Source organism: Sander lucioperca, chromosome 2, assembly GCF_008315115.2.
Source record: "Sander lucioperca isolate FBNREF2018 chromosome 2, SLUC_FBN_1.2, whole genome shotgun sequence".
Lineage (NCBI taxonomy): Eukaryota > Metazoa > Chordata > Actinopteri > Perciformes > Percidae > Sander > Sander lucioperca.
Genome location: NC_050174.1, coordinates 4,630,570 through 4,655,237, shown reverse-complemented (window position 1 = coordinate 4,655,237; position 24,668 = coordinate 4,630,570). Strand labels below are relative to the sequence as shown.

Here is a 24,668-nt window from a genome sequence, read left to right as displayed (position 1 = left end):
TCAGGTAAGTTAAATATGGATTAAAAAGTTTGAGAAATACAAACGTTTAAAGAATAGGGAAATCACAATAATGTGAGGAGGTAAACTTGGGGGTATTTTACACAGCAAGGGATCCATCTTGAATCATCATTATAATCTAAAATCTTAGAGGATTTGTGCTGTTCTCTAATTCGCTTTGTGCAACGGAGCATAATGAGACACTTATCACAGTGTGCAGGTCTTTTTTAAATCTCACTTTCCATTTACCTCTCTCTCCAACCCATGGGCCCACCACCTGTGAGAGGAACTGCTGGGGTCGGGTGCGCTGCCACATGGGTGGCAGTGAAGGTCAGGGGCCTCGACGGACCAGACCCGGGCAGCAGACGCTGGCTCTGGGGACGTGGAACGTCACCTCTCTGTGGGGGAAGGAACCGGAACTTGTGCGGGAGGTGGAGCGCTACCAGTTGGATCTGGTGGGGCTTACCTCTACGCACAGTCTCGGTTCTGGAACCATACTCCTGGATAGGGGTTGGACTCTTTTCTTCTCCGGAGTTGCCCAGGGTGTGAGGCGCCGGGCGGGTGTGGGGATACTCACAAGCCCCCGGCTGAGCGCCGCTACGTTGGAGTTTACCCCGGTGGACGAGAGGATCGCCTCCCTACGCCTGCGGGTTGTGGGGGGGAAAACTCTGACTGTTGTTTGTGCGTATGCACCAAACAAGAGCTCGGAGTATTCGGCCTTCTTGGAGACCTTGAATGGAGTCCTGTATGGGGCTCCAGTAGGGGACTCCATAGTTCTGCTGGGGGACTTCAACGCGCACGTGGGCAATGATGGAGACACATGGAGAGGCGTGATTGGGAGGAACGGCCTCCCTGATCTAAACCAGAGTGGTTGTTTGTTGTTGGACTTCTGTGCTAGTCATGGATTGTCTATAACGAACACCATGTTCGAACATAGGGATGCTCATAAGTGTACTTGGTACCAGAGCACCCTAGGCCAAAGGTCAATGATCGATTTTATAATCGTTTCATCTGATCTGAGGCCGTATGTTTTGGACACTCGGGTGAAGAGAGGGGCAGAGCTGTCAACTTATCACCATCTGGTGGTGAGTTGGGTCAGAGGGTGGGGGAAGACTCTGGACAGACCTGGTAAACCCAAACGGGTAGTGCGGGTGAACTGGGAACGTCTGGAGGAGGCCCCTGTCCGACAGACTTTCAACTCACACCTCCGGCGGAGCTTTTCGTGCATCCCTGTGGAGGCTGGGGGCATTGAACCCGAGTGGACAATGTTCAAAGTTTCCATTGCTGAAGCTGCGGCGGGGAGCTGTGGTCTTAGGGTCTTAGGTGCCTCAAGGGGCGGCAACCCACGAACACCGTGGTGGACACCGGTGGTCAGGGAAGCCGTCCGACTGAAGAAGGAGTCTTTCTGGGATATGTTATCCCAGGGGACTCCGGAGGCAGTTGCAAGGTACCGAAGGGCCCGAAGGGCTGCAGCCTCTGCCGTGAATGAGGCAAAGCAGCGGGTGTGGGAGAAGTTCGGAGAAGACATGGAGAAGGACTTTCGGTCGGCACCAAGGTGCTTCTGGAAAACCGTTCGCCACCTCAGGAGGGGGAAGCGGGGAACCATCCAAGCTGTGTACAGTAAGGATGGGACGCTGCTGACCTCAACTGAGGAGGTAATAGGGCAGTGGAAGGAGCACTTTGAGGAACTCCTAAATCCGACTAATACGCCCTCTATGGTAGAGGCAGAGCTGGAGGATGATGGGGGATTGTCGTCAATTTCCCTGGTGGAAGTTGCTGAGGTAGTTAAACAACTCCACAGTGGCAAAGCCCCAGGGATTGATGAGATCCGTCCAGAAATGCTTAAAGCTCTGGGTGTGGAGGGGTTGTCTTGGTTGACACGCCTCTTCAACATTGCGTGGAAGTCGGGGACGGTGCCTAAGGAGTGGCAGAAAGGGGGACCAGAGGGTGTGTGCCAATTACAGGGGTATCACACTTCTCAGCCTCCCCGGTAAAGTCTACTCCAAGGTGCTGGAAAGGAGGGTTCGGTCGATAGTCGAACCTCAGGTTGAAGAGGAACAATGCGGATTCCGTCCTGGTCGTGGAACAACGGACCAGATCTTTACTCTCGCAAGAATCCTGGAGGGAGCCTGGGAGTATGCCCAACCGGTCTACATGTGCTTTGTGGATCTGGAGAAGGCGTATGACCGGGTCCCCCGGGAGACACTGTGGGAGGTGCTGCGGGAGTATGGGGTGAGGGGGTCCCTTCTCAGGGCCATCCAATCTCTGTACGACCAAAGCGAGAGCTGTGCCCGGGTTCTCGGCAGTAAGTCGGACTCGTTTCAGGTGAGAGTTGGCCTCCGCCAGGGCTGCGCTTTGTCACCAATCCTGTTTGTAGTATTTATGGACAGGATATCGAGGCGTAGTCGGGGTGGAGAGGGGTTGCAGTTTGGTGAGCTGGGGATCTCATCGCTGCTTTTTGCAGATGATGTGGTCCTGATGGCATCGTCGGCCTGTGACCTTCAGCACTCACTGGATCGGTTCGCAGCCGAGTGTGAAGCGGCTGGGATGAGGATCAGCACCTCTAAATCTGAGGCCATGGTTCTCAGCAGGAAACCGATGGAGTGCCTTCTCCAGGTAGGGAATGAGTCTTTACCCCAAGTGAAGGAGTTCAAGTACCTTGGAGTCTTGTTCGCGAGTGAGGGAACAATGGAGCGGGAGATTGGTCGGAGAATCGGCGCAGCGGGTGCGGTATTACACTCAATTTATCGCACCGTTGTGACGAAAAGAGAGCTGAGCCAGAAGGCAAAGCTCTCAATCTACCGGTCAGTTTTCGTTCCTACCCTCACCTATGGTCATGAAGGCTGGGTCATGACCGAAAGAACGAGATCCAGGGTACAAGCGGCCGAAATGGGTTTCCTCAGGAGGGTGGCTGGCGTCTCCCTTAGAGATAGGGTGAGAAGCTCAGTCATCCGTGAGGAGCTCGGAGTAGAGCCGCAGCGGCTCGAAAGGAGCCAGTTGAGGTGGTTCGGGCATCTGGTAAGGATGCCCCCTGGGCGCCTCCCTAGGGAGGTTTTCCAGGCACGTCCAGCTGGGAGGAGGCCTCGGGGAAGACCCAGGACTAGGTGGAGGGATTATATCTCCAACCTGGCCTGGGAACGCCTCGGGATCCCCCAGTCGGAGCTGGTTAATGTGGCTCGGGAAAGGGAAGTTTGGGGTCCCCTGCTGGAGCTGCTACCCCTGCGACCCGTTACCGGATAAGCGGAAGAAGATGGATGGATGGACTTTCCATTTACTGAATGTTTTATTAAAGTCTCAGAATTGCTGATATGTGGGGAAATTTGCACTTACTTGACCATAAAAAGCAATAGTTTCTTTTTTGTTCTGAAAGAGGGAACAAAGGTAATTTACATTTGCTTCAGTGTTTTGGTAAAGTAAAGCAGAACTAATAAAATACCATGAAAACATGCTAAACAGGTAAACAGATGTGTCCATTAGAGAAACTCTTATTACTAAACTACAGCTATAAGTCCCATCTTTAAATAAAGAAAATGGTTTGGTAAAGGTTGCTTTCTTTTCAGCTTCCAGACATTATAGAAAATAGTCTAGTAGCAGGTTGCATAAAAAATATGTCTGCCATTCAGCTGATTAAAAGTGCCCTGTGAAGTTTACATGCAGTGTTACTGACCAAAACACACTGTGTACATCCTTTAGGCCTAACAAATATGTTCTATCCTTTGATCGATCTATATTTACTTGCTAGCAATCTTCCTCTCTTGCCTTTGTATTTTTGTCTTTCGTGGCAAGCTTGTAAACCTTGTATACAACGTCAATCACGCATATCCTCATCCATATGCCTGAGAACAAACGAAACAAATACCCACTCATGAAACTATTGCTCCAGAATGTAGTGGTCAAAAACTCAGGGTAGGGTTATCTCCCAACACAGCTTTCTGAAAAGTGGAAGGGCATACATAGTCGAAGTATGCCTGCTCAATCTACTGTTTACTTTAATTACATTTTGTCCTACCAGAAAATAACCACATAAACACCTGCGCTCTTGTGTTTATCGTACTTATTTGTGGTTAATGAAAACAAGGTTAAAGGTGCTGTGTGCACAGAACCCCAATTTTTAAACTTTGATGCATGTCATCACTATCCTGCTTTTCTTTTTGACTCTGTAATCAGTCCTTACTGTCCGCTTAATCCCCTCGAGGTCACGGTCTTGCACTACGTCCCCCCCCTGTGCCCTCAGTGAAACGCACCTTGCTGTGACAGTTTCAATATGAAGCCAATTTCCTGGTACAAGCCGACAGGAGTGGTGCCGTTTAAGTACAATCAATAGCAACACAGTGAAAATGGAAGGAACTCATTCAGATAGATGTAGTGTAGTGCATGCGTGCTTGCATGTGTGTGTGTGCGTGTGTGCATGTGTGTGTGCTTGCGTGCCTGTCCTGGTGAGCATGCATGTCAGTGAAACAAGTAGACAAGGAAAGTAAAGAGTTTGTGTGAGGGATGACCACATCTAGATATTTATAGACAACAAGCATACAAATACAGAGATGCCTTTATGGAGACAGCATAACATGTAGATAATACCAGATCTTAAGCTTAACGTTAAAACAATAAGCAATCTAAAGCAGCATTTAGAGAAACCCCAAAGCAGAGTTTTGTCTCAACAAATTCACCTGATTTTGACCACTGGAGTATTTTTGACTCTGTTAACTCAGAGTCAGACTAATTTTAATACTTACCAGGATCTCCAGTCATTTCTATTACTTTACTTCAGACTTTCTTGCTGTACATTTCGCAAAGTGAAGTCATACAACTACCCATAGTACACTTTTTAATGAAACTGAAATATGTTGAACTCATGCATTTTTGTCTCATTTCTTAGCTACTGATCAAACCCTTTCCATCCATTCTGTATGCAGTCATGGCGCCTTTATATATAGTACTAGTAATTCTTCATTTCCTCTGCAAACCAGGGAATTTAGTTGCAGGGGTGGACACAGACTTTACAAGCATTCATAGGAAACTGCTATCCTACCCTGCTGAAGTGTGTGCATCAACCCTGCTTTATATCATTGAAGCATGGACCCAAGTTTTCAGGATGAAGAAAAGATCCCCTGAATTACTTCAACATCCCACAAATCTATATATATATATATATATATATATATACTGTATACAATGTACATTTTGGGTAAAGCAAGGCAATAACAGACAGAATTAGTAAAATAATACAGAGGCCCTTCTCACCAACTAAAAAAAAGGTGCTTTGAACAACAGCAGCTATTAAATAAAAACACATTTTCAAATATCTGCTGCTGATGTTTTATTTATGATGTACAGAAAGTGTCAAATGGGAAAAGCTAAATCAACCAATTTAGATAAATTTTAGTACAGGGCGCCAATACTATGACAGTCATTGTTATAACAAGGCACAGAGGAGACACTATAAGCAGTTTAGCAACCTCCTCTTTTGTGCTGATTGTGTTTGTTTGTGTGGAAAAGAGTGTGTATGTATGATTGAGTGTTAGCAAACTGTTGTTTGTTGACATCTGATGAAAGATATACCCTCTCTTGTATTTCCTTTTACACACACACACACACACACACACACACACACACACACACACACACACAGAAAGCTTTAACACAGACAGCTGTTTGACAATGGAACCCATAGGGTACAGCTTCAGGTAGCTGTAGCTGTCAGTGAGTCACTATGACAGCTGTAAAGTGCAATCCAGAGAGCCGACGCAGCATACACAGAGGACTATCTCACCCTGACCTGAGGCTCTGAAGCAGTGCTTCCACAGACTTCATACAAAATGTGTATCTCTTGGCAGGCTTAAACTGCTACAGGTCCCTAACTAATAGCACAACAAAATACTAAGCTGTCCATTTAGATGTGCATGATTTAATGCCAGGCTCCCATTATTTACATCATACAGTGGCTTTTTCATAGGTCCAGTTCATGCTAAATATAACTTAGTTATCTGATCATTTTCTGACTTTACATTTTGTAAAGATTGTTTGTGTGCAGTGACTCTGGCACACTTGATTTACACCAACAAGTCCTTCATATTACATGAACAACACACCTTTTTGTTTGTCTATTCCCTCGAGAAAGACACAGAAGACACTGACGGCCTATACGGCAGCCTTCTGTCTGGTTTCAATATTACAGTAAGTCAACTCAGAATCAGAATCCAGTTTATTGCTAAGTAGGTTTTCACCTATAATGAATTTGCTTTGGTGTTTTGGTGCATAACATAAACAAGTAAGAGAAAAATAAATCAACAATGAAAGCAAGTGATGCAAAAAATTAAAAGACATAACTATAGAATGGAAGAAAATTACAATAAAAATATTTTTAAAAAGTGCAATATAAATATAGGAGACATACAAAACAAAAAAGTATAAAATGAAGTAAAAAATAATATCTAAAAAATCACACAATAGAGAAGACAAACACCACCAAGTCCTCAAACTAAAGTTTGTCCATGATGAACAAAATCTTGAACTGTAGCCACTGAACATGGCAGCCTCTGAAATGCGGCAGTGCATTTATCTTTGAAGCCATGTCTCAGCAGAGCCACGTAATACTGAATTTATAAGATACTTACCTCTGTAGTAGCTTTTACAATTTGTTTATAGGTTCCAGACCGTTGCAATAATGAAAAGCATTAAGCCAGCAGAGAAAATAAATGGGTGAATCCAACAAACACTGTAATTTCCTTCACATGTGTTTTAACTGTCACATTCCACTTTTTTATTGCAGGTTTGTTGAGGAACTGCTCCACTTTGAATGCAGAATAAACTCCTGAGGGAAAAAAAACTGTTCCTCTGCTGTTGTAAGTTACAAGCAATAGTCTGAGGAAGATTAGAGTTCTCATTTGGATTCACATTGCATTCCATTAACCAACCTTTTGTTTAATTACTCATGGTGGATAAATGTTTGCAAGGGGAATTGCACAGTGCTTTACCCTTCCCTGCTAATGAACGTATGGATGGAATGACTAGCTAAGCCTGTCACTGGCTGTTGTGTACTGCTGTAGATTTCACTGATGCAGCTTGTGTTGTTCAGTTTAGCCCATATATCCCTGACAACAACATAAGTAGCAGCGATGTACATAGGTATTAACTTTCTCTCTTCTTCAGCCCTCCCCACCCTCTCTCATCTCTCATTCTCTGTCAGTGTAAACTATCTTGTTAAGGTCCTGCGAGATGCTGTCATTTGTGATGCGTGTATGTGCATGTGCTGCTATTGTTGACAAAGCAGTATGTGTAGGTCAGTAGTGTCAAAGCTAGTAGGGGACGGATAGGGGGCAAGCACACACATACACACAAATTAGTACCATTATCGTGACCTCATGCAAGCCTTTCTCTGACAAAGCAAGGATGCAAGAGGAAGAGAGATGGGATGAGAAGATGACGAATGGATCGATGAGGAGAGCAGAGGAAATAAAATGAGATCTGGGAAGTAGGGGAAGTTGAAAGGATACAAGACTATGGATGAATGGGAGAGAAGGGAAATCAATGTAAAGGGATTTTGAAAGGAGGGTTGCTGATGACTTAAAAAAACAAACACAAGACAATATCCAACCGTCTTAACACTAAGATCCCGGACCAGAAACAATTGACCCTTTGCTAAGCCAGGGTTGGCCAGTAACAGCTCTGTCCTGCTCGATTTTGGGGAAGCACTCAAGTAGGGCTGTATTCAACCAAAGAAAATGTTGTTCGACTGGAATTCTACCTACTCATTAACCAATTGATTTGTCAATGGGGAAAAAACATCTCCACAATATTTCTATCTCAACTAAATTGTCCACAGTGCACTAAATGGTAGGTTTGTCAACATCGCCGCTGTTAAAACATTTGTGTATGAAACATCTGAAAGAATACAAGTTGTGCATGAAGGAAACTACAGACAGCAGCCAAAATGCAGCAACTTTAGGTATGGCAAAGGAAGGACAGTCACAGCTAAGAACTTGTGTTAACCAGACTACGACGATTAATATGTTTACTGTGTTAATGGACTGAGGATGGGCGTAGGATTTGGTATTCAGTTTCGGATTCGGCAGAATCTTAACCAGTGGATGCGGTATTCGGCCAAACACCAAAAATCTGGATTCGGTGCATCCCTACTAAGTATGTCCGCTAAGCGGCCAAACAGGGTTATGTTAAAATGAAAAACAGTATCTTATCTTATATTTTTCCGTATCATACTTATAATACTAGTTCAAACTAAGTTTACAATGCAATACAAGAAGAACTTTATTTCCATGTTATCTACATTGATTATCAGCTGATGAGGATGCTGGCTTTTTGCCTGGGACATGCAGTTTTAGCCTCGTTTCAGCACAATATCATGTATGTACAGTATGTATCCCTCAAGGGGATAATCCCTTTGTTCCCAGGGTCCTATGTTCCCAGGACATGTGTCTCTTGATATAAACTAACATTGTGATGATTGGTAAGGGCTGACTTCGCAGTTCATATTGCAAAAGAAAGAAGGGAGATGGATGTTTCAAAATGCAGTTTGAATGGTAAAAATCTGTTCAGCCACTGTGGAGATATCAATGTCAAAAGTCAAGAAAACTGTCTTGCCCACCAATTTGAGGCAAGTTAAGGAGTATAGCATCAGTAGGATTTAAGCTGTAGGTGATTTCAACATATTGATCCAGGGAAACATTGAATATTTGATCTAGGGTAAAAAAAAATCCTGAGGACATAAAACCGTTTAAAAGGTCTTCTTAATGTGTCATATTACATAAGAGGATATTGATCTGGGAATAGCATAAGACCCTGGGAGCATAGATACACTCCCCTATAAAGTGCTAAGACACCTTTCACAAGGTTCTGGTTTTAAAATTAATCAGTTGGAAGCATTAAAAACTTAGCTGGATGGAGTCAACCAGCCCATGTAGCTAATGGTAACTTATGTAGCTAATGTTTACCTAATTAGCCAATGGCAGTTGTCATTTCAGCTGACAAGAAATGAGAAGACTGCTTTTCTGTAGCATTTGTGCCGTGAGAGACCAGAAAGCTTGACAGGCATATCAACAGTAGCAAAGAGGGGCGGGCATGGATTAACATATGGTCATTTCACACACACACACACACACACACACACACACACACACACACACACACACACACACACACACACACACACACACACACACAATCATGCATTTATGGCCAGTGCCATACTGTAACTAAATATATCAAAAAACAATACATGCTTTTGTTCTGTTTCTCCTCTGGACATACACACATTTTCTATTATACTTGTTTCATATTAATGTTATTCACACAGACACATTCAGGGGATTTGAGCGGTAATTGGTTAGTGTGGAGATTCCTTTAGTGATGTCGTCAGTAATTGAATTTGACAAAGAGGAAGACAAAAACACTCTGAAGTGATGAAGGAGGGTGTATGTGTATGTGTTTATGTTAGTGCGTGCGTGCGTGCGTGCGTGCGTGCGTGCGTGCGTGCGTGCGTGCGTACGTGCGTGTGTGTGTGTGTGTGTTTGTGTGTGTGAGAATGCATGTTTATGGGAGATTTAGAGTGTGTGTTTCTGCATGTGTTAGGACAGATACAAAGCAGATTAAGAATTGATCTGTGTGGCATTTAATTAACCGGTCGCAGAGCTTGACACGCGCCTACGTGACCCCACATGCAGACACACACACACACATCGCTCTGTCCTTGGAAATGTGTTTGTACTAACAGTAGTCTATATCCTCGACGTTCCACTTCCGGGATTGTTCTGTTGCCGAAGAAATTCTGCGGGATTTCACGTTATCCGGATATCCGTTGCCTTGGGCTTCCTTTGTGTTAGCAGTCTAAACCCAAAATAAGTTCCTTCCCGAGGCTATTTTCCAGATGCGCCGTTGCTCTGTACGGTGTTTAGCGCCGCCCATGAGGATTGTGATTGGTTTAAAGAAATGCCAATAAACCAGAGCACGTTTGTCTCCCATCCCGGAATGCTGTGTGGACCCGCCAGACCCTCCTCCACAACGCCGCGGTGAAGGAAGGTCTGGCAAAGCGAGACTACTAACAGTAGTGGAGAGGAAGGACCTTCAGCTAACAAGACCATCTCTGCGGCCACCTCGTGACTAGTCACTTCTGCTGACTCTGCTAGACTGTCCAATAAAGTGTATCAAATGTAAACATCGACCTATGGCTATGACCCCTACTACGTGGACTAGCAAGACCATCTCTGTGTCCATCTCAATCTCTATATCAGAGGGGCTACCGACACAAGCGTAGAGGAATGGAACACCGACTGTGACCTTTTTGCTGGGCATCCTGCTACCAGTGTGCAGGCGTCTGAGCTGGGTGTAGCTCTGTGCCTCCGTGCCAGCGTCAGTTTCCAGTGGGATGTCGGGAGCTGTGGTGTCCTTTTGCAGAGACTTGGCTCGATCCTGGGGTGCCGGTGCCATTCAACCGTGTCACTCTTATACTGTGATCTGACGGCCACATTCTGCTTTATGATGAGTCATGCACAAGTTCAACGAGCTAATGGGATAACATTTCACTGGAATTATACCTTGTACGAGATTGATTGATTGATTGATTGATTGATTGATTGATTGATTGATTGATTGATTGATTGATTGATTGAAACCTGTAACCACATTTGAAAGAGAAGTGATGAGCATTTTGCAATCACATTTACATTCTCTTTTTTTATTAACACCCCTATTTATATCACTGTAATTAGCAGGTCGAGCTCAATGCTAGGCTCAGGGAGGCTTCATTGCTTTGATGAAAAATTGATAAACACACTAACTGTTGCAGTTCTCAAACTTGTAACCATTTACCTCTGCCTGCAACTCTCTCCTCCTTCTGTACTGTGGGTTGGATTTTGTGGCTTCAGTTGGGTTAAAGTTTGGGAATGAATGAAGTGTTACAGTTTTTTTGTGAATAGATTGGGTGCTTAAAGGAAGGGCTTCATCATAGTTTGAGGTAAGCGAACATCAATCAATTGGATGCAGGTTTCTGAAGGTCATGGAGCTATTTTTGTCGATGGAGGTGGTAGAGCACATCACATTTAAAAGACAGAGAAGGACATTTTTTTAAATAGAGCCTACATGCTTTCACTGCACTTGAATATAAAAGAGGGGGAGACAGGTGAGAGGAGAAAGAGGAGCCAGAATCTTGATGGCCACCAGGGGGCAGAGAGGCCAAATAAGTCATTGAATCAATTAGTTTGTGATTAAACGTTTTCTGAATCTTTTTTCTTCTTCATTTGCATGTGCACTTGTACGTATTACACTGTGGTGTGGTGAAAACAGTATTGAGTAAACATGTTCATTGATAGTGATTACAAATCAGAGAAAGATCTTCATTGGACCAAAGCTAGCCTTCTATAGGAATAAATTAGTACAGTAATAAGAAAACTGGATTCACAAAAGTATAACTTTCAAATAAACTCATTGTTTTATCATGCTAGCAAGAAACAAAGTATCACCAGTAAAAGAACAACACTGTGTCCCCATAGGAAGTACACGTATAACATAGCAATACACATCACATAAGTAAAAAATAAAATGATAAAGCCTAAAATCAGTGATGGCAGATTAAAGTTGCCAGGTGGGAGGAGACACTGGTTCTGGAAGTATTTTCCCCATTCTGAATTCCCATTTCAAATTAGTTTTTTTCTTATAATAAAAACACTCAATATTCCTCAGCATACACAAACACTGGAGTCTCATGGATAATTTAACAATCCTTATTTTATGGCTACCATTTTTATTTTAAACCCTTTGTTGGAATCACTGCATGAAAAGTGGGATTTTCGTCAGTAAGTGGCATTGTAGATTGTCGTGGAAGTTCAGGTTTACGACTGCACACGGCAATTTGCAGGCAACACCGAAAACTGTCGGAAATTGATGTGGGCCTTGCTTCCCCTTCATACCAAAATGCACCAGTAGAGTTGTACTTTACTTCTCACCATGTGTTTTTATGAACACAGGCTTATAACTTCATTTTTGTTTTTTAAACTGATATTTTCTAACACATTTGGTAATCTTTTGCACTGATTTCAAAGGAATTCCATGCCCAATCAAGCTAGCAATGCTGCAACTGTGAGTCTCTTGTCTATAAAGAAAATGAATGGAACTTTTACTTCCAAAGTTCAATATAGATCTTCCAACTTTAGTTCTCTACCATACCTGGAGATAAAAGGCTAGTTCCCACAAGGTTAGACATTCAATGCTTTTTTTGTAAAGGTTAGTATCATGCTTCAGTAAAGGCAAGGTTAAGGGTTGGTGTTAGGCATGAAGCAATTATGGGTGAGGTAAGCCACCTAAGACTTTATGTGAGTCAATACAACATCCTCACAAGTGAAAGAAATGTGTGTTTGTGTATGTGTGAGTGATCAGTATAAAGGTCTGATAGTACTATCAAACTGTGTGAAGACATTAGGGAAGAAAATTACTTGTATAAGTTGAGATAGCAAGTGAATGTTCCTTTAATATGACACGCTGCATAAAATGTAGAGTTAGGAAAAAGAAAACCATTTAAGAAAACGTATCAGGTTATTTATCAGAGCCGATCCTTTTGCTGGCTTCTTTGAACTATATGCACTAAAAGCAATCATTGGTGTCTTAGTCAGCACAGGTGAAATATCATATTTTGTTAGCGAATAAAAAAAAAAAAAGATAAGCAGGTTTTGGTGACACCAAATCCCTCTTCTCCCTCTGGGGTTAACAAAACTGCTATTACCGCCATTTCTTCTGAGTTCATTTCCTGTCATTGCCAATTGTTGCTTGCACTATGACACCCCATTTATAACGTCAAGATGAGTCGTAAAGCAACTTCAAGCCTCAGGAGCAAATGTAACTAATCAAAATTAACTGAATCTATCTAACTCAGAGCAATTATATGTTAAGGTTTCTCTGCTACGGTTTCTCTATCCCTTTCTATTAGCTGCACCCTTTTGTGTGTCACAGTGCCAAAATTGACTATAAACATTATATATACGGAGTGCTTGTTGGATGCTATATAACGTTCGGTCCTCTGGCAGTGAATATGACTTATGTCTATTGTGTCCCATTGTGTACTTACTCTTGGTCACTGTGGGAGTTGTCACTATGTACATGTATTAAAGCCACAAGGACAATTTTCTATACATGTATTGCTCCTGGCAAGAGTTTTAGTGCTTTGTGTTAAAGGTTTGGGGCTGCTGCCCAGCTGTTAATTTCAACATATCCCATAAATTAAAAATTGTTGCTTGCTTAGTTTTTTTACATTTAGTTTGGCAGTGCACACTCATGCAATGAATAAGCATCCGCTTTTGGCAAAAACAAAATATGTTTAAGAAGGCCATCTATTCACCATCTTTATGAATCTGAATCTGAATATGAATAAATGATAATTACAGTCACCTTGAGTTATTTATTTTAATTAAAATATCCAAGCCTCAATTTAGTAGTCCTGTGTAATTCTCTGGGATGAGAGTACAATATGCAATCACGCCATTGTGAGTTAATTTGGATAAAAGTGTCAACTAAGTGGTGCATTTAATTGCTTTCTTATTAATCAACTAATCAAGTAAATCAAGTTTGCCTTTATTAACCTATACACCTTCTCAGCAGTCTACTGCAACCAAGCAACCACTGATTGCTGCAAGACACAGTTACAGCACAATTGTGGAATTTCAACAGTACAATGTCAATTATAATGAATCTTACAAGGGGGGTTTTAGTGATTGAAAATCTAAGTTGTCACCAACGCTTTTTCAGTCAAGCGCTAGAAATGCTGGTCAAAATGCTGGTTTGGAACAAAACAAAAAATCACTCTCAGCTTTTTGATTTTTTTTTTAATCTGGCCTCTGAACCCCCTCTGGATAAGGAACATAAAAAGATAATTCCCTTACAAGCATGAATATGTTTTCATATTGATGTCAGAATTGTGTTTGTTTGAAGCGGTTCATTTCTGAATGCTATACATCCATTTTTTCCTGAGACTTTCCTGCTTCGAAAAACGACACCATAAGTTGTTTGTTTAAGCTGCAATTACGATTTTTAGTGGCGGCGCCCTCTAGTGGCTGTAGTGATTAAGACGGTAGCAAAGCAGGAAGTAAAGTGACGAAGTATAAAAGCACCTAATTCAAGAAAGAGGGATTGTTGGGGTGATGAATAGGTGAACCGCTTTTTTTTTAAAGATTTTTTTGGAGCATTTTAGGCCTTTATTTAGGACAGCTTAGACTTGAAATGGGAGAGAGAGGGGGAATGACATGCAGCAAAGTGCCGCAGGTCGGAGATGAACCGTGGCCACTGCGTCGAGGACTGAGCCTCTTTATATGGGCACACGCTCTACCAGGTGAGCTACCCAGGCGCCCGCAGCACAGGATTTTTACCCAGGAGACCGGAGTTCATGTCCTGTTTGAAAATAAAAATAAATGGCTAGTTTTCTTTAATTTTATTAAACAAACGTAACTATGTTATGTTCTGTGTCACTTCATCACATACAACTGGAAGTGAAGTAACGTCACAAATGTACTGCATTTAACCCAAAACACATTCTTTTCCATAATGAATTAAGTTAAGTGTTTTTGTGCCTCAACCTAAAACTAAACTGCGACCATTTTTACAACGTTAACGACGTGTGAATTTATTAAACGCTTCAATGGGTCGTATTAAAGGGTAGAAATAAACAACCTTTGTGGTCGTATGGTTTGAAGGACTTGTTGATTTTCCCAGAAGGGCGGCAAAATGCATGGTGACGAGGAGATCAAACTCAAGTATGCTATCATTAGAAAACCTTTTTAAAACAGTAACAATTCAAATCACAAATGATGTTGAGGTTATGAGGTTTCCTTAAAGCATAACTCTCGCCAAAATGCAACCTAGGGTCTTTTTGTGAATGTACCCGAGTCAAACTTTCGTTTAAAAGCATATTTAGGACGGAATCGCCACTTTTAAGATTTACCATATTTTCGTTTTTCGGTCAAATGGCCTTTTGAATGGGAGTGCTAGGGGCACTTTTATGCTAGCCTCAAAATAGCTATTTTTAAAACACTAAGAAGGCTCGACACAACATGAAACTTTGCTTGAAGTATCACCAGGGTCTCTACACCTTAACGAAAACATTGAGAACATTGTTTGTGTACCCAGAGTTTACTAAAAAGAAACGTTTTGAGCAACTCACGTTAGCGGTTGTTGTTTACGCTATCCGCCATTTTCCCAGTCAAAAATAGGCGATCTCCGAATGCGAATGAACGGACTCCATAGGAGGAAATGTCATTCCTATATGAGCCTCCTTTTTCAACTATAAGGTCAATATTGTGTTTCACTAACGACAAAACAACGAATTATCCGTGCATTTACATGGAACTAAGCTTTTGGAGCTTTCCATCTTTACTCTCCTCCCTCGACTATTTTTTACTGGCTCGATAGACGGCGTCCGGAAGAACAACAGCTACAGTGAGTTGCTCAAAACCTTTCTTTTTAGTAAACTCTGGGTACACAAACAATGTTGTCAATGCTTTCGTTAAAGTGTAGAGACCCTGGTCATACTTCGAGCAAAGTTTCATGTTGTGTCGAGCCTTCTTAGTGTTTTAAAAACAGCTATTTTGAGGCTAGCATAAAAGTGCCCTTAGCACTCTCATTCAAAAGGCCACTTGACCGAAAAACGAAAATACGGTAAATCTTAAAAGTGGCGATTCCGTCCTAAATATGCTTTTAAACGAAAGTTTGACTCGGCTACATTCACAAAAAGACCCTAGGTTGCATTTTGGCGAGAGTTACGCTTTAAGTGAATGGATTGACGAGGAGGAAATTAATTATGTGTGATTTAGAAGAGAAGAAGTGACAAAAAGAGGACCAGGTAGAAAAGTAGAGGAGAGAAACTGGGAGAGTCCAGGGGCCTTGGGTCATTTGAGAGCCTAGAAAAGAAATGAAAGGTAAAGTGGATTAAAGGCAGAGGTCACACACACACACACACACACACACACACACACACACACACACACACACACACACATATCTAAACTCACATTTTCCATTTAGCAGTAACAGGCTTAGGAAATAGCCAGCAATTTAAAGTGCACAACATCAGACCAGACCATTAGCAACACCCAAAGACATATATCTGTGGGAGCTGCAACCTTGAAGGAGTCTAAAACTATTTTTCAGACCTCCAGTGATCCAGTTCTTATACGACGCAGAAAGAGATTTTGCTGTTAAATCAGCAAAGCCCTGAATGTTCCCCAGTGCATCCCCATAAAATGTTCCACAGATAGCTTACTGACAAAGCTTCCAGGTAGTGAGTGAAAAAAAAAAACTTCCCTCGAGACTTTATAAAAAATTAAATGCATCAGTGTCACTCACTTATTTGATCAAGTTTGCTGATGACCAGAGATGGCAAAAGTACTCACTTCCCGTATTCAAGTAGAAGTACAGATACTTGTGTTAAAAAATACTCTGGTAAAAGTAGAAGTACTGATTTAACTTCTTTGCCCAAGTAAAAGTAACAAAGTACAGGCTTGGAAATTTACTTAAAGTATAAAAGTAAAAGTAGCCTTGCAAATGATAACCATTTTTTATGCAAAGCTACCTGGACCACACACATGTTACTAGAGTGCAAGCTGAGAAACTTCAGTGGACATGGAAAGAAGGCTCTTTTTATGCCATTGCCTACATTTTAAGTGGATATCTGCCAATAGGCCTAAAACATCACATATATGATTATTGTGACAGCGACTGGGACTCCAAGTTAAAAGATTCTGACTGAGTAGCATGATATGAATTCAATTGTGATTCTGTGAGAATTCAAACATGAGTCCTCTAACTTACGTCTGAGAGGTTTGAGACATTAGCATTAACTTTAGCCCAAAATAAAGTCGATTTGAGACAAGACCAAGTAACGTTGACGTTAACTTAATTGGTCTCAAAAACAAGAACGGCCTTGAGTAACGTTAACGTTACTACAGCACTGTTACACAAAGTCAAGTTACTGAAATCGTTTTTATTATAAAGCTATACATGCAGTTATTATATCAGTTAGTATTAGATTAATTCAAATAAACTGAACGCTCGCTAACCTTAACGTTACTTGTGTTACTTAAGTAAATGCTAGCGAACAAAGGCATTGTCATTGCTAGCAGGAGAACAAATGTAACTGACCATTAACGTAAACTTAATAAAGTTACTGAAACAAACAACAAATAGCTTTTGATAACAACAAAAACATGCTTTTACCTCTATGTGTTTTTTCAAATTCGATGGTAAATTCTTGAAAGCCAGCAGTTCGTGGTGTTTCGGTTGGCACAATTTGCAGCACATTATAACAACGTATATTCCCATCCAATTAGAGTGAATTCGGTATTGATGACACAAAAAATAGTAACTCCACTGAAATTATGTGAAACTAAAGTAACGAGCCAATTTTGTAAAATGTAAGGAGTAGAAAGTACCTATATTCGTGTTAAAAATGTAAGGAGTAAAAGTAAAAAGTCGGCACAAAAATAAATAGTAAGGTCAAAATATCTGAAAAATCTACTTGAGTACAGTAACAAAGTATTTGTACTTCCCATCTCTGCTGATGACACAGCTTTGGTTGGAAGAACGGGAGCTTATTCCTGTCCTAGAAGTGTTTGCAGTGGGGTAATGACAACACCAACAAAAGAAATGCATTTTCGCCTTGAGATTATGGAACCATTGGTAGGACTGTGCCAGAGTCCTACTGAAGCAGCGAAGAGGCTCACAAGGGAATTAGCAGATTCTTCTGTCTTAATATTCTTTTTCTATTTATTGTCTAAATGGAACAAACATGGTCACCACTATAACCAGTCTTAATTGGAAGTGAAGAGAGCTAAATATGTTATTTCATGTGTGGTTACTAGTGTAGATAGAGGCAAAGTGAAAGTGAGACATGAGTGAACAAGAGAGAGGGAGTAAGAGAGGAAAGTTGAGAAAGAGAGTGAATTGTTAATGGGTCACAGTCCAAGAAAATTAGAGAAAGTCCGCATAAAGAGGAGGTCAGGGTGGATGGATAGGTCAAACAAACAGAAGAGTGCTGTGCATGTCCCGTGTGAAACCAAAATTTCACTTTGACTTGTTAACGTAACATACTTAACCCACGTCATGTATGCAACGTACTTAACTTATGTAACTTACGTAAGTTGCTGTAATTAACACTTATATGGACTTATTCATGTTTGTAAGGGTCAGGTGTGTTATTAACTGGTAATAACTGCTTATTACAAGCACCTTAAAATAAAGTGTTACCTACTTATTTTATCCTAAAACATGATCTTTTTGTAAACCTAACCAAATAGTTTTGCGTGCGTGCGTGCGTGCGTGCGTGCGTGCGTGCGTGGCGTTATGCTGTGCCCCTCTTCACACCTGCTCTCTCACCTCCATAAAATATACTGGCCTTAATCAATAACTAATTACCTGCTAATTACCATGCTAATATACACAGCAGCAATCACATAAACACACAAACATCCACATATTGATAACTTAAGTAGGGTGGTGCCATGTGTTACACCTGCAAATGCTGTTTCTCACCAAAAACATACACAGGCCGTATTTCAGGGCTATCACTTGATGAAGGTCAAACGGCCAAGAACACATTTTGACTACCAATAAAAACGATCTGAAAAAATCTTAACTGAAACCATATATTGATCTTCCATTTTTTTCCACTTAGTTTGGTGTTTTATTCCACATTGCCTTATGTTTCAGATACTGTACATGTCCATCCTGTCTGTCCTCAGACTCAGCAGCTGTCAGTACTTTCTCTGCCCAAAAAGTAAACAGTGTGTTAGTTGGTGCTCTGTGTGCACAAGAGAACACATACATTTCATTTTAACAAAAGAAGAACACTGTATTTTTCAGACATACATAGAGATTACATTCAGCCTCACTCTCACTCTACTGGACGCTATGTCCCTTTTTTCCATAGAGCCTATTTTATATATATATTCATTCTATGATGAATATGAATATATATATTCATTCTGGCCAGCAGGGGGGCTGCAGCTCCCATAGCACCCCCACTTCCTGCACTCACACTCCCCATTGACCTCCATCCGTCACTCTTTCTCTCGCTCACCCTGACATTTTGGCAGCTGTTGCCATGCCTCCATTTTGCGTTCCCTCAGGGAGCCATGTTGCTTCCTGGCAGTGCATTAGCGCCCCATCACTGGCACACATGGACAGTTCAGACACCACAGACAGGACTGCTGCTAGCTGTGTGTATATTGCTCTCTCCTGTCCTGTGCTTGACCTGTCTTTGTAATGTTGCAGTTATTGGTAAGGCAGGTTAGCACAGCATTGTCTCTCCAAGATCCAAGTAGCAACTGTGTGTGTGTGTGTGTGTGTGTGTGTGTGTGTGTGTGTGTGTGTGTGTGTGTGTGTGTGTGTGTGTGTGTGTGTGTATGTGTGTGTTACGTAGATTTTAATATTTACGCTCTCAAATCAATGTTGATGGATCAGCTTTACTATGTACTGAAATACAGGTTACTAAATGGACATTTCACAATGGTATGTGTAGTTTTGTTCGGGATTACTCGAGTAGTAACACTTAGATTATGGAATAATTGGATTGCTTTTAGCAAAATTTTGTCTGTAATGAACATATTTGAAAAAGTAGCCAAAATGTAATCATTCAATAGTTCTGTTTTGATTTAACATTAATTTACCTCCAAGAGAGTTTAGTGCAACTGAAAACAAGGATACGATTTGTGAATTAAAGTTCCAATTAAAGTTCTAATGGGCCTGAAAGTTTGACCTTACTTGTCTTTATATTAAATTTTTTTTTTAGCCTGGACCTGGCCTGAAGTCCGAAGCCCAAAGCCAATAATTTGACATTAAGACACACACTCTCTTTCAATGTATACACATAGCCACACAGACATTGTACGCTGTTCTCAGTGCAGTCTGCTGTTATAAGTTACCTTTCTAGACATCACGATGAAGTGAGCCAACTGTTAGCGCTCATCAAGCATTAGTTAGCCAGCAGTCACATACATCAAGACAAATGTAAACCTCTCCACCTTTTAAAGCACAACCTAAAACAGAAAAATAAACCAGCGATCTATTGCTTAGCACACCACCTATAGTTTTGATGTTTTTATTTTCTGCCTAAAACCAACCGAAGCGCACAGAGTGCACATGAAAATGTACCCAAAGACAACCAAAGTATCAAGTCTGTCAGGTCCTGTCACGCTCTGGTCGGGTTGCAGACTTCTCAAAGAGCCACATCTTTACTCTTTGACAATCTGTATTTTTACGCATAGCAAGAACTGACCCTTACATTAAAGAGATATTTAACCAACTTTGTATCATAACAATGTTCGTACAGTAGTATGTTTAAATGAATGTTGAACTTCCCTCCATCTTACCAGTGCCAAGATCTCCGTACTCACAGGCCAAAAAAACGCCAGATGACACGTTTTGGCTGTTGCTCATACACACACAAAGAGTATGGAAGCGGATGGAGAGAGAGAGCTGCCCCTCTCTGATAATCAAACATAAACCAAGATTCTGTTACTGCATCACCTAAAACGTTTTCTGATACATAGTGTAGCTTATTGTTTAACCATAAAACAAGATTTATTTTTCTTTTTCAAATAGTCTTTGAATCATAATGGTAAAGATAATAATGGTGTTCCACTGCCTCTGCCAGCAATCTCTTAAATAAGTATTTTACCATTGGAAACAGGGTCTTTTCAGGGTCTTTTCATAAAATGTCTATACAGTAGAATGATGCAAGCATTTTTTTTAAATTGGTGATAAATGGCCTACAACTACCAGAATGTACTACACCGCACATGACCAATAAACACTCCCGTTGTTGGGTGACATAATGCAAAATCAATATGGCGGTCGGCTGGTAACAAAAGTTATATATTTCTACATGTAGCTACATACAGTTATATTCAATCAGTTGAGGTAAACTGGGTAGAAGCCCCAGGGTGTAACTGCTTTTAGAGGTTTGGGAAGCAGTGCCACTTTAAATTTCCTGGAACATCACTGGATATATTTTCCAACTGAATAAATACGGAAAAAAATAATAATACTTGGAATCCATTTAGAGGTCGAACCTCTAGTATTAGTTTTGAAAAGTTTTAAATCTGTAATTTATCCCAGTTTATATGGTATCTTTCTCATATCAAAATCTTAAATACACTGTGTGTGTGTGTGTGTGTGTGTGTGTGTGTGTGTTTGTGTTTGTGTGTGTGCATTTGTGTGTGTGTGTGTGTGTGTGTGTGTGTGCATGCATGTGTGTGTGTGTGTGTGCACTGCTTAGAATCCCACCAACTACGTGAAACACCTGCACTTGTCTCCCACTAGACCAGAGAGAGAGAGAGAGAGAGAGATGATGATGATGAAAAACAGTGAAAGAGCAAAAAAATAATGTGGCTTTGTAAAATAAATATGGAGCTAGAAAAAGGGAGAGGCATGCTGAGAGAAAAAGAGAGATTGTTTATATGCTCAAGGAAAATGAGACATGAGGCCACACATCATGAAACATGAATCTAATATTTATTTCCGGATGCCACATGTATGGCTCTTCATCAATAAAACATTAACATATTTATTTAGACTCCGGAAAAGACGGATACTTGTGCTTCTTCCTCCTCTCTGTTCACAAAAAAATAATTGTCCATTTCAGTTTGAGGTTACAGGAAAATCAGAGCAGCCCAGATGTCCTTTTTCCCCAGCCATGTCCTCAGCTCCTCCTGGGGGATCCTGAGGCCACCTCATGCTGGTTGGGATGTATAATCTCTCCAGTGTGTTGTGGGTCTGCCCCGGGGTCTCCTCCCAGTCGGACGTGCCCAGAATAGGTCTACGAGGCATCCAGAAGGCATCCTGATCAAATGCCTTAACAGTTTCTAGTTCCTAAATTGCCTCCGTCTCCAGTCATTTCTTTCGCTGCCCTTCTTTGTCACATTTACCGCGTCTCCTTCTACACTTAGCCTATTTAAAAGTTGAGAGAAAGAGAGAGATTTTCTAAATCAACTGCAGTATTGCTGCATTTCCCACTGCACTGTTCTCTTGTTAGCAGCCAGCAGTCTGCCTCCACTGCAGGGCTATTAACATTAGAAAGGCCAAGCTGTTGAACTGCTTTTACAGAGGTCGAGGGCCTGGCCTATCCAGCATTATACCGCTAATGTTTACATCCACTCACGACATGTTAGGAAACAATGTAGTGTAAAATTGAGAGGGAAAAAAAAAACATGACAGTACAAGCAGGTAATCACCAGCATGATTAGCTCCATAAGAAGCTGAACAGACTCAGTCCACTAAGTCTGTCCCGGATTAACTAAATGCCTTGAGTACAGCACACAACTGTATGACATTTATGTCTCATATAATTAGGTTACATTTTAAGCAACTGCATTTATGTGTTTTTTAATAAACATTGTTTTTAAGTTCAGCATGTTAAGCTTGGTCTAAATGGCTGTTTGGTAGGATAACTAATTAATTCAGAAGAAGTTACAGTAAAAGTGGTAATCAAACTATACAAAGAATGAGGGAATGGTATGTGAAAAGTATACATGTAACAGAGTATATTAACTCAACTAATTCAATTCTTTTCTACAACTTTCAAGATAGAAGCACTAAGCACTAATGCAGGATAGAAAAATAAAGAATATGTGAATTGTACTGCAGTGACTGTTGTATCTTTCATTTAAATATGATTTTTATAGCATGTCAGAAATAAGCCAAAAAAGACCAACTCTAACAGCAAGTACAGACACTTAAAAAAGCAGCCCTTTCACACACATCTACACCCACACACCTAGGCCACAATAGGGCCATACAAACAGACATATTGGGGCCAGTGTTGACTTATATCCCTATGCTAATAAGCATGCTAATTCACACAACTGTCCAACTCACATAAAAAGACACAAACCCACACCCTCCTGCATTTTCCTTAAGCCCTGTAGACCTCCGCGGTAAAGACAGTAGAGTCAAGGAGAGAGTCTTTGAAGTACAAACTACTTTTTCTTTGTCTTATTGGAGAGAGATGGTAGAGAGTGTAGAAAGAAGAGAGTTTAGCGTAACAAAGAATTTAGGCATGGTAGGATCTGAATAGGTGAATGTACATCATCTGAACTCGCTGTAAAAATTTGACCTGGTGGAGGCAGCCATTTAGTTTATTAGTAGTAATTATGCTAGTACTGCAAAACAAATGCCACTGAGACATTTCTTCTGATTGCTGTTGCGTTACATTGCTATTAACTGGTAGATATAGTTCAAGGGACGTCAAGTTTATATTCCCTAAATGCCAGCACAGCACCAGTGCCAGTATAATCAAGAGGAGAGATGTACTGAAAACTGGATGGAGGATGAACAACAGAGCGTAAAAATATTAGTTATATCAGTGGTACCAGAAGCACAGTTAAGATAAGATATTTAAATGGTTTTGTTTTATTATAGTGGTTTTACTGTAAGTGCAACATTATCTCATATTTGCCTTTATTTTCTTTTTTAAACCATTTTTTTGGTGTCATTCTAATTGTGGTTATGTACCTCTCTCTCCTATTGGAGGTTTCCGTCCAATAGTCCAATGAATTTTAAACAAACTTATCAAATGGCAGTTAAATGTGTTGCTGACAGCTTATGTAGTACGCTTTCATGAAATATAATGTTTAAATAGCAATTTATGCATTGTATAGTCTCAATGGTAAAAATAATTATGGTTACCAATTACTATAAAGTACCCAAACGACCATTGGCTCAATGGGAGCAACAACAACCTTAGCGGTGCTAAAAGGTTGTGGTTAACAGATTTTAAACCACTATGGGGTAAAACTGAACCATTTATTGTGCCAATCATAGCAGCCTTATGTCATTATGAGACTGTTCTCCTTCGAAAAATTACAGCATCCGTTTTTCATAAATACACATGCTCATTGTTAATTTAAGAAATGTGTTTGCATAGCATGCTGAATTTATTTACCAACACCAGAACTTTTAATTTCAAAAGAGCATACAGTGTTTAAGACTTGAGATACATTTTTTCAGAGCTCCACCCACTTTTATCAATGCAAAAAAATTAAAATCCCACCCAATAGAAGGGAATGCCGTCTTTTGTCTTACATCAGCTCATTTCTCTTTCATACTTTCTTCTCTCTGTCTTTGACTTCTCTATTCCCGTTATCTTTCTCCCTCTTCCTGTATATTTTATGTTGTTGCTGTCAGATTGTCACCTTCTGGCTGTTTTTCCTGTTAAATTTGTATAGCTCTTCCCATTCTTTTCTTTCCATTACTGGATTTCTTTTTATATTTCTCTATTCATCTCTCTCTCTCTCTCTTGATTAGACAGTTTTTTTTCCAGAGAAAAGCAGAGTGCAAATGGCCATTCGAGAACATTTTACTCCCCCTTTTTCCAAATTCAAAATGACAGGCCCAGTGATATTCTGCTAACTTGTGTGTGTTTGCGTGCACCTTCCAACTGCTCTCTCCATCAGCTGTCTATTATCTGAGCCAAATCACAATCATATATGGGGCTACAGGCTGCTAATGGGTGCAACTGTGTGTGGTGTGTGTGTGTGTGTGTGTGTGTGTGCATGCGTGCGTATGTGCGTGTGCATGTGCGTGTGTGTGTGTGTGTGTGTGTGTGTGTGTGTGTGTGTGTGTGTGTGTGTGTGTGTGCAAAACTCGTGCCTAAATCCCAGCCATATGAAACTGCAGAGGTGATT

At 41.0% G+C, this 24,668-nt stretch overlaps 1 protein-coding gene across 1 annotated transcript in view; it reads left to right on the top strand.

Annotated features, from left to right (window-relative positions):
* si:dkey-215k6.1 (transmembrane protein 132C) overlaps positions 1-24,668 on the top strand; it is a 267,170-nt gene that overhangs the window by 214,333 nt on the left and 28,169 nt on the right. The window lies entirely within an intron of this gene.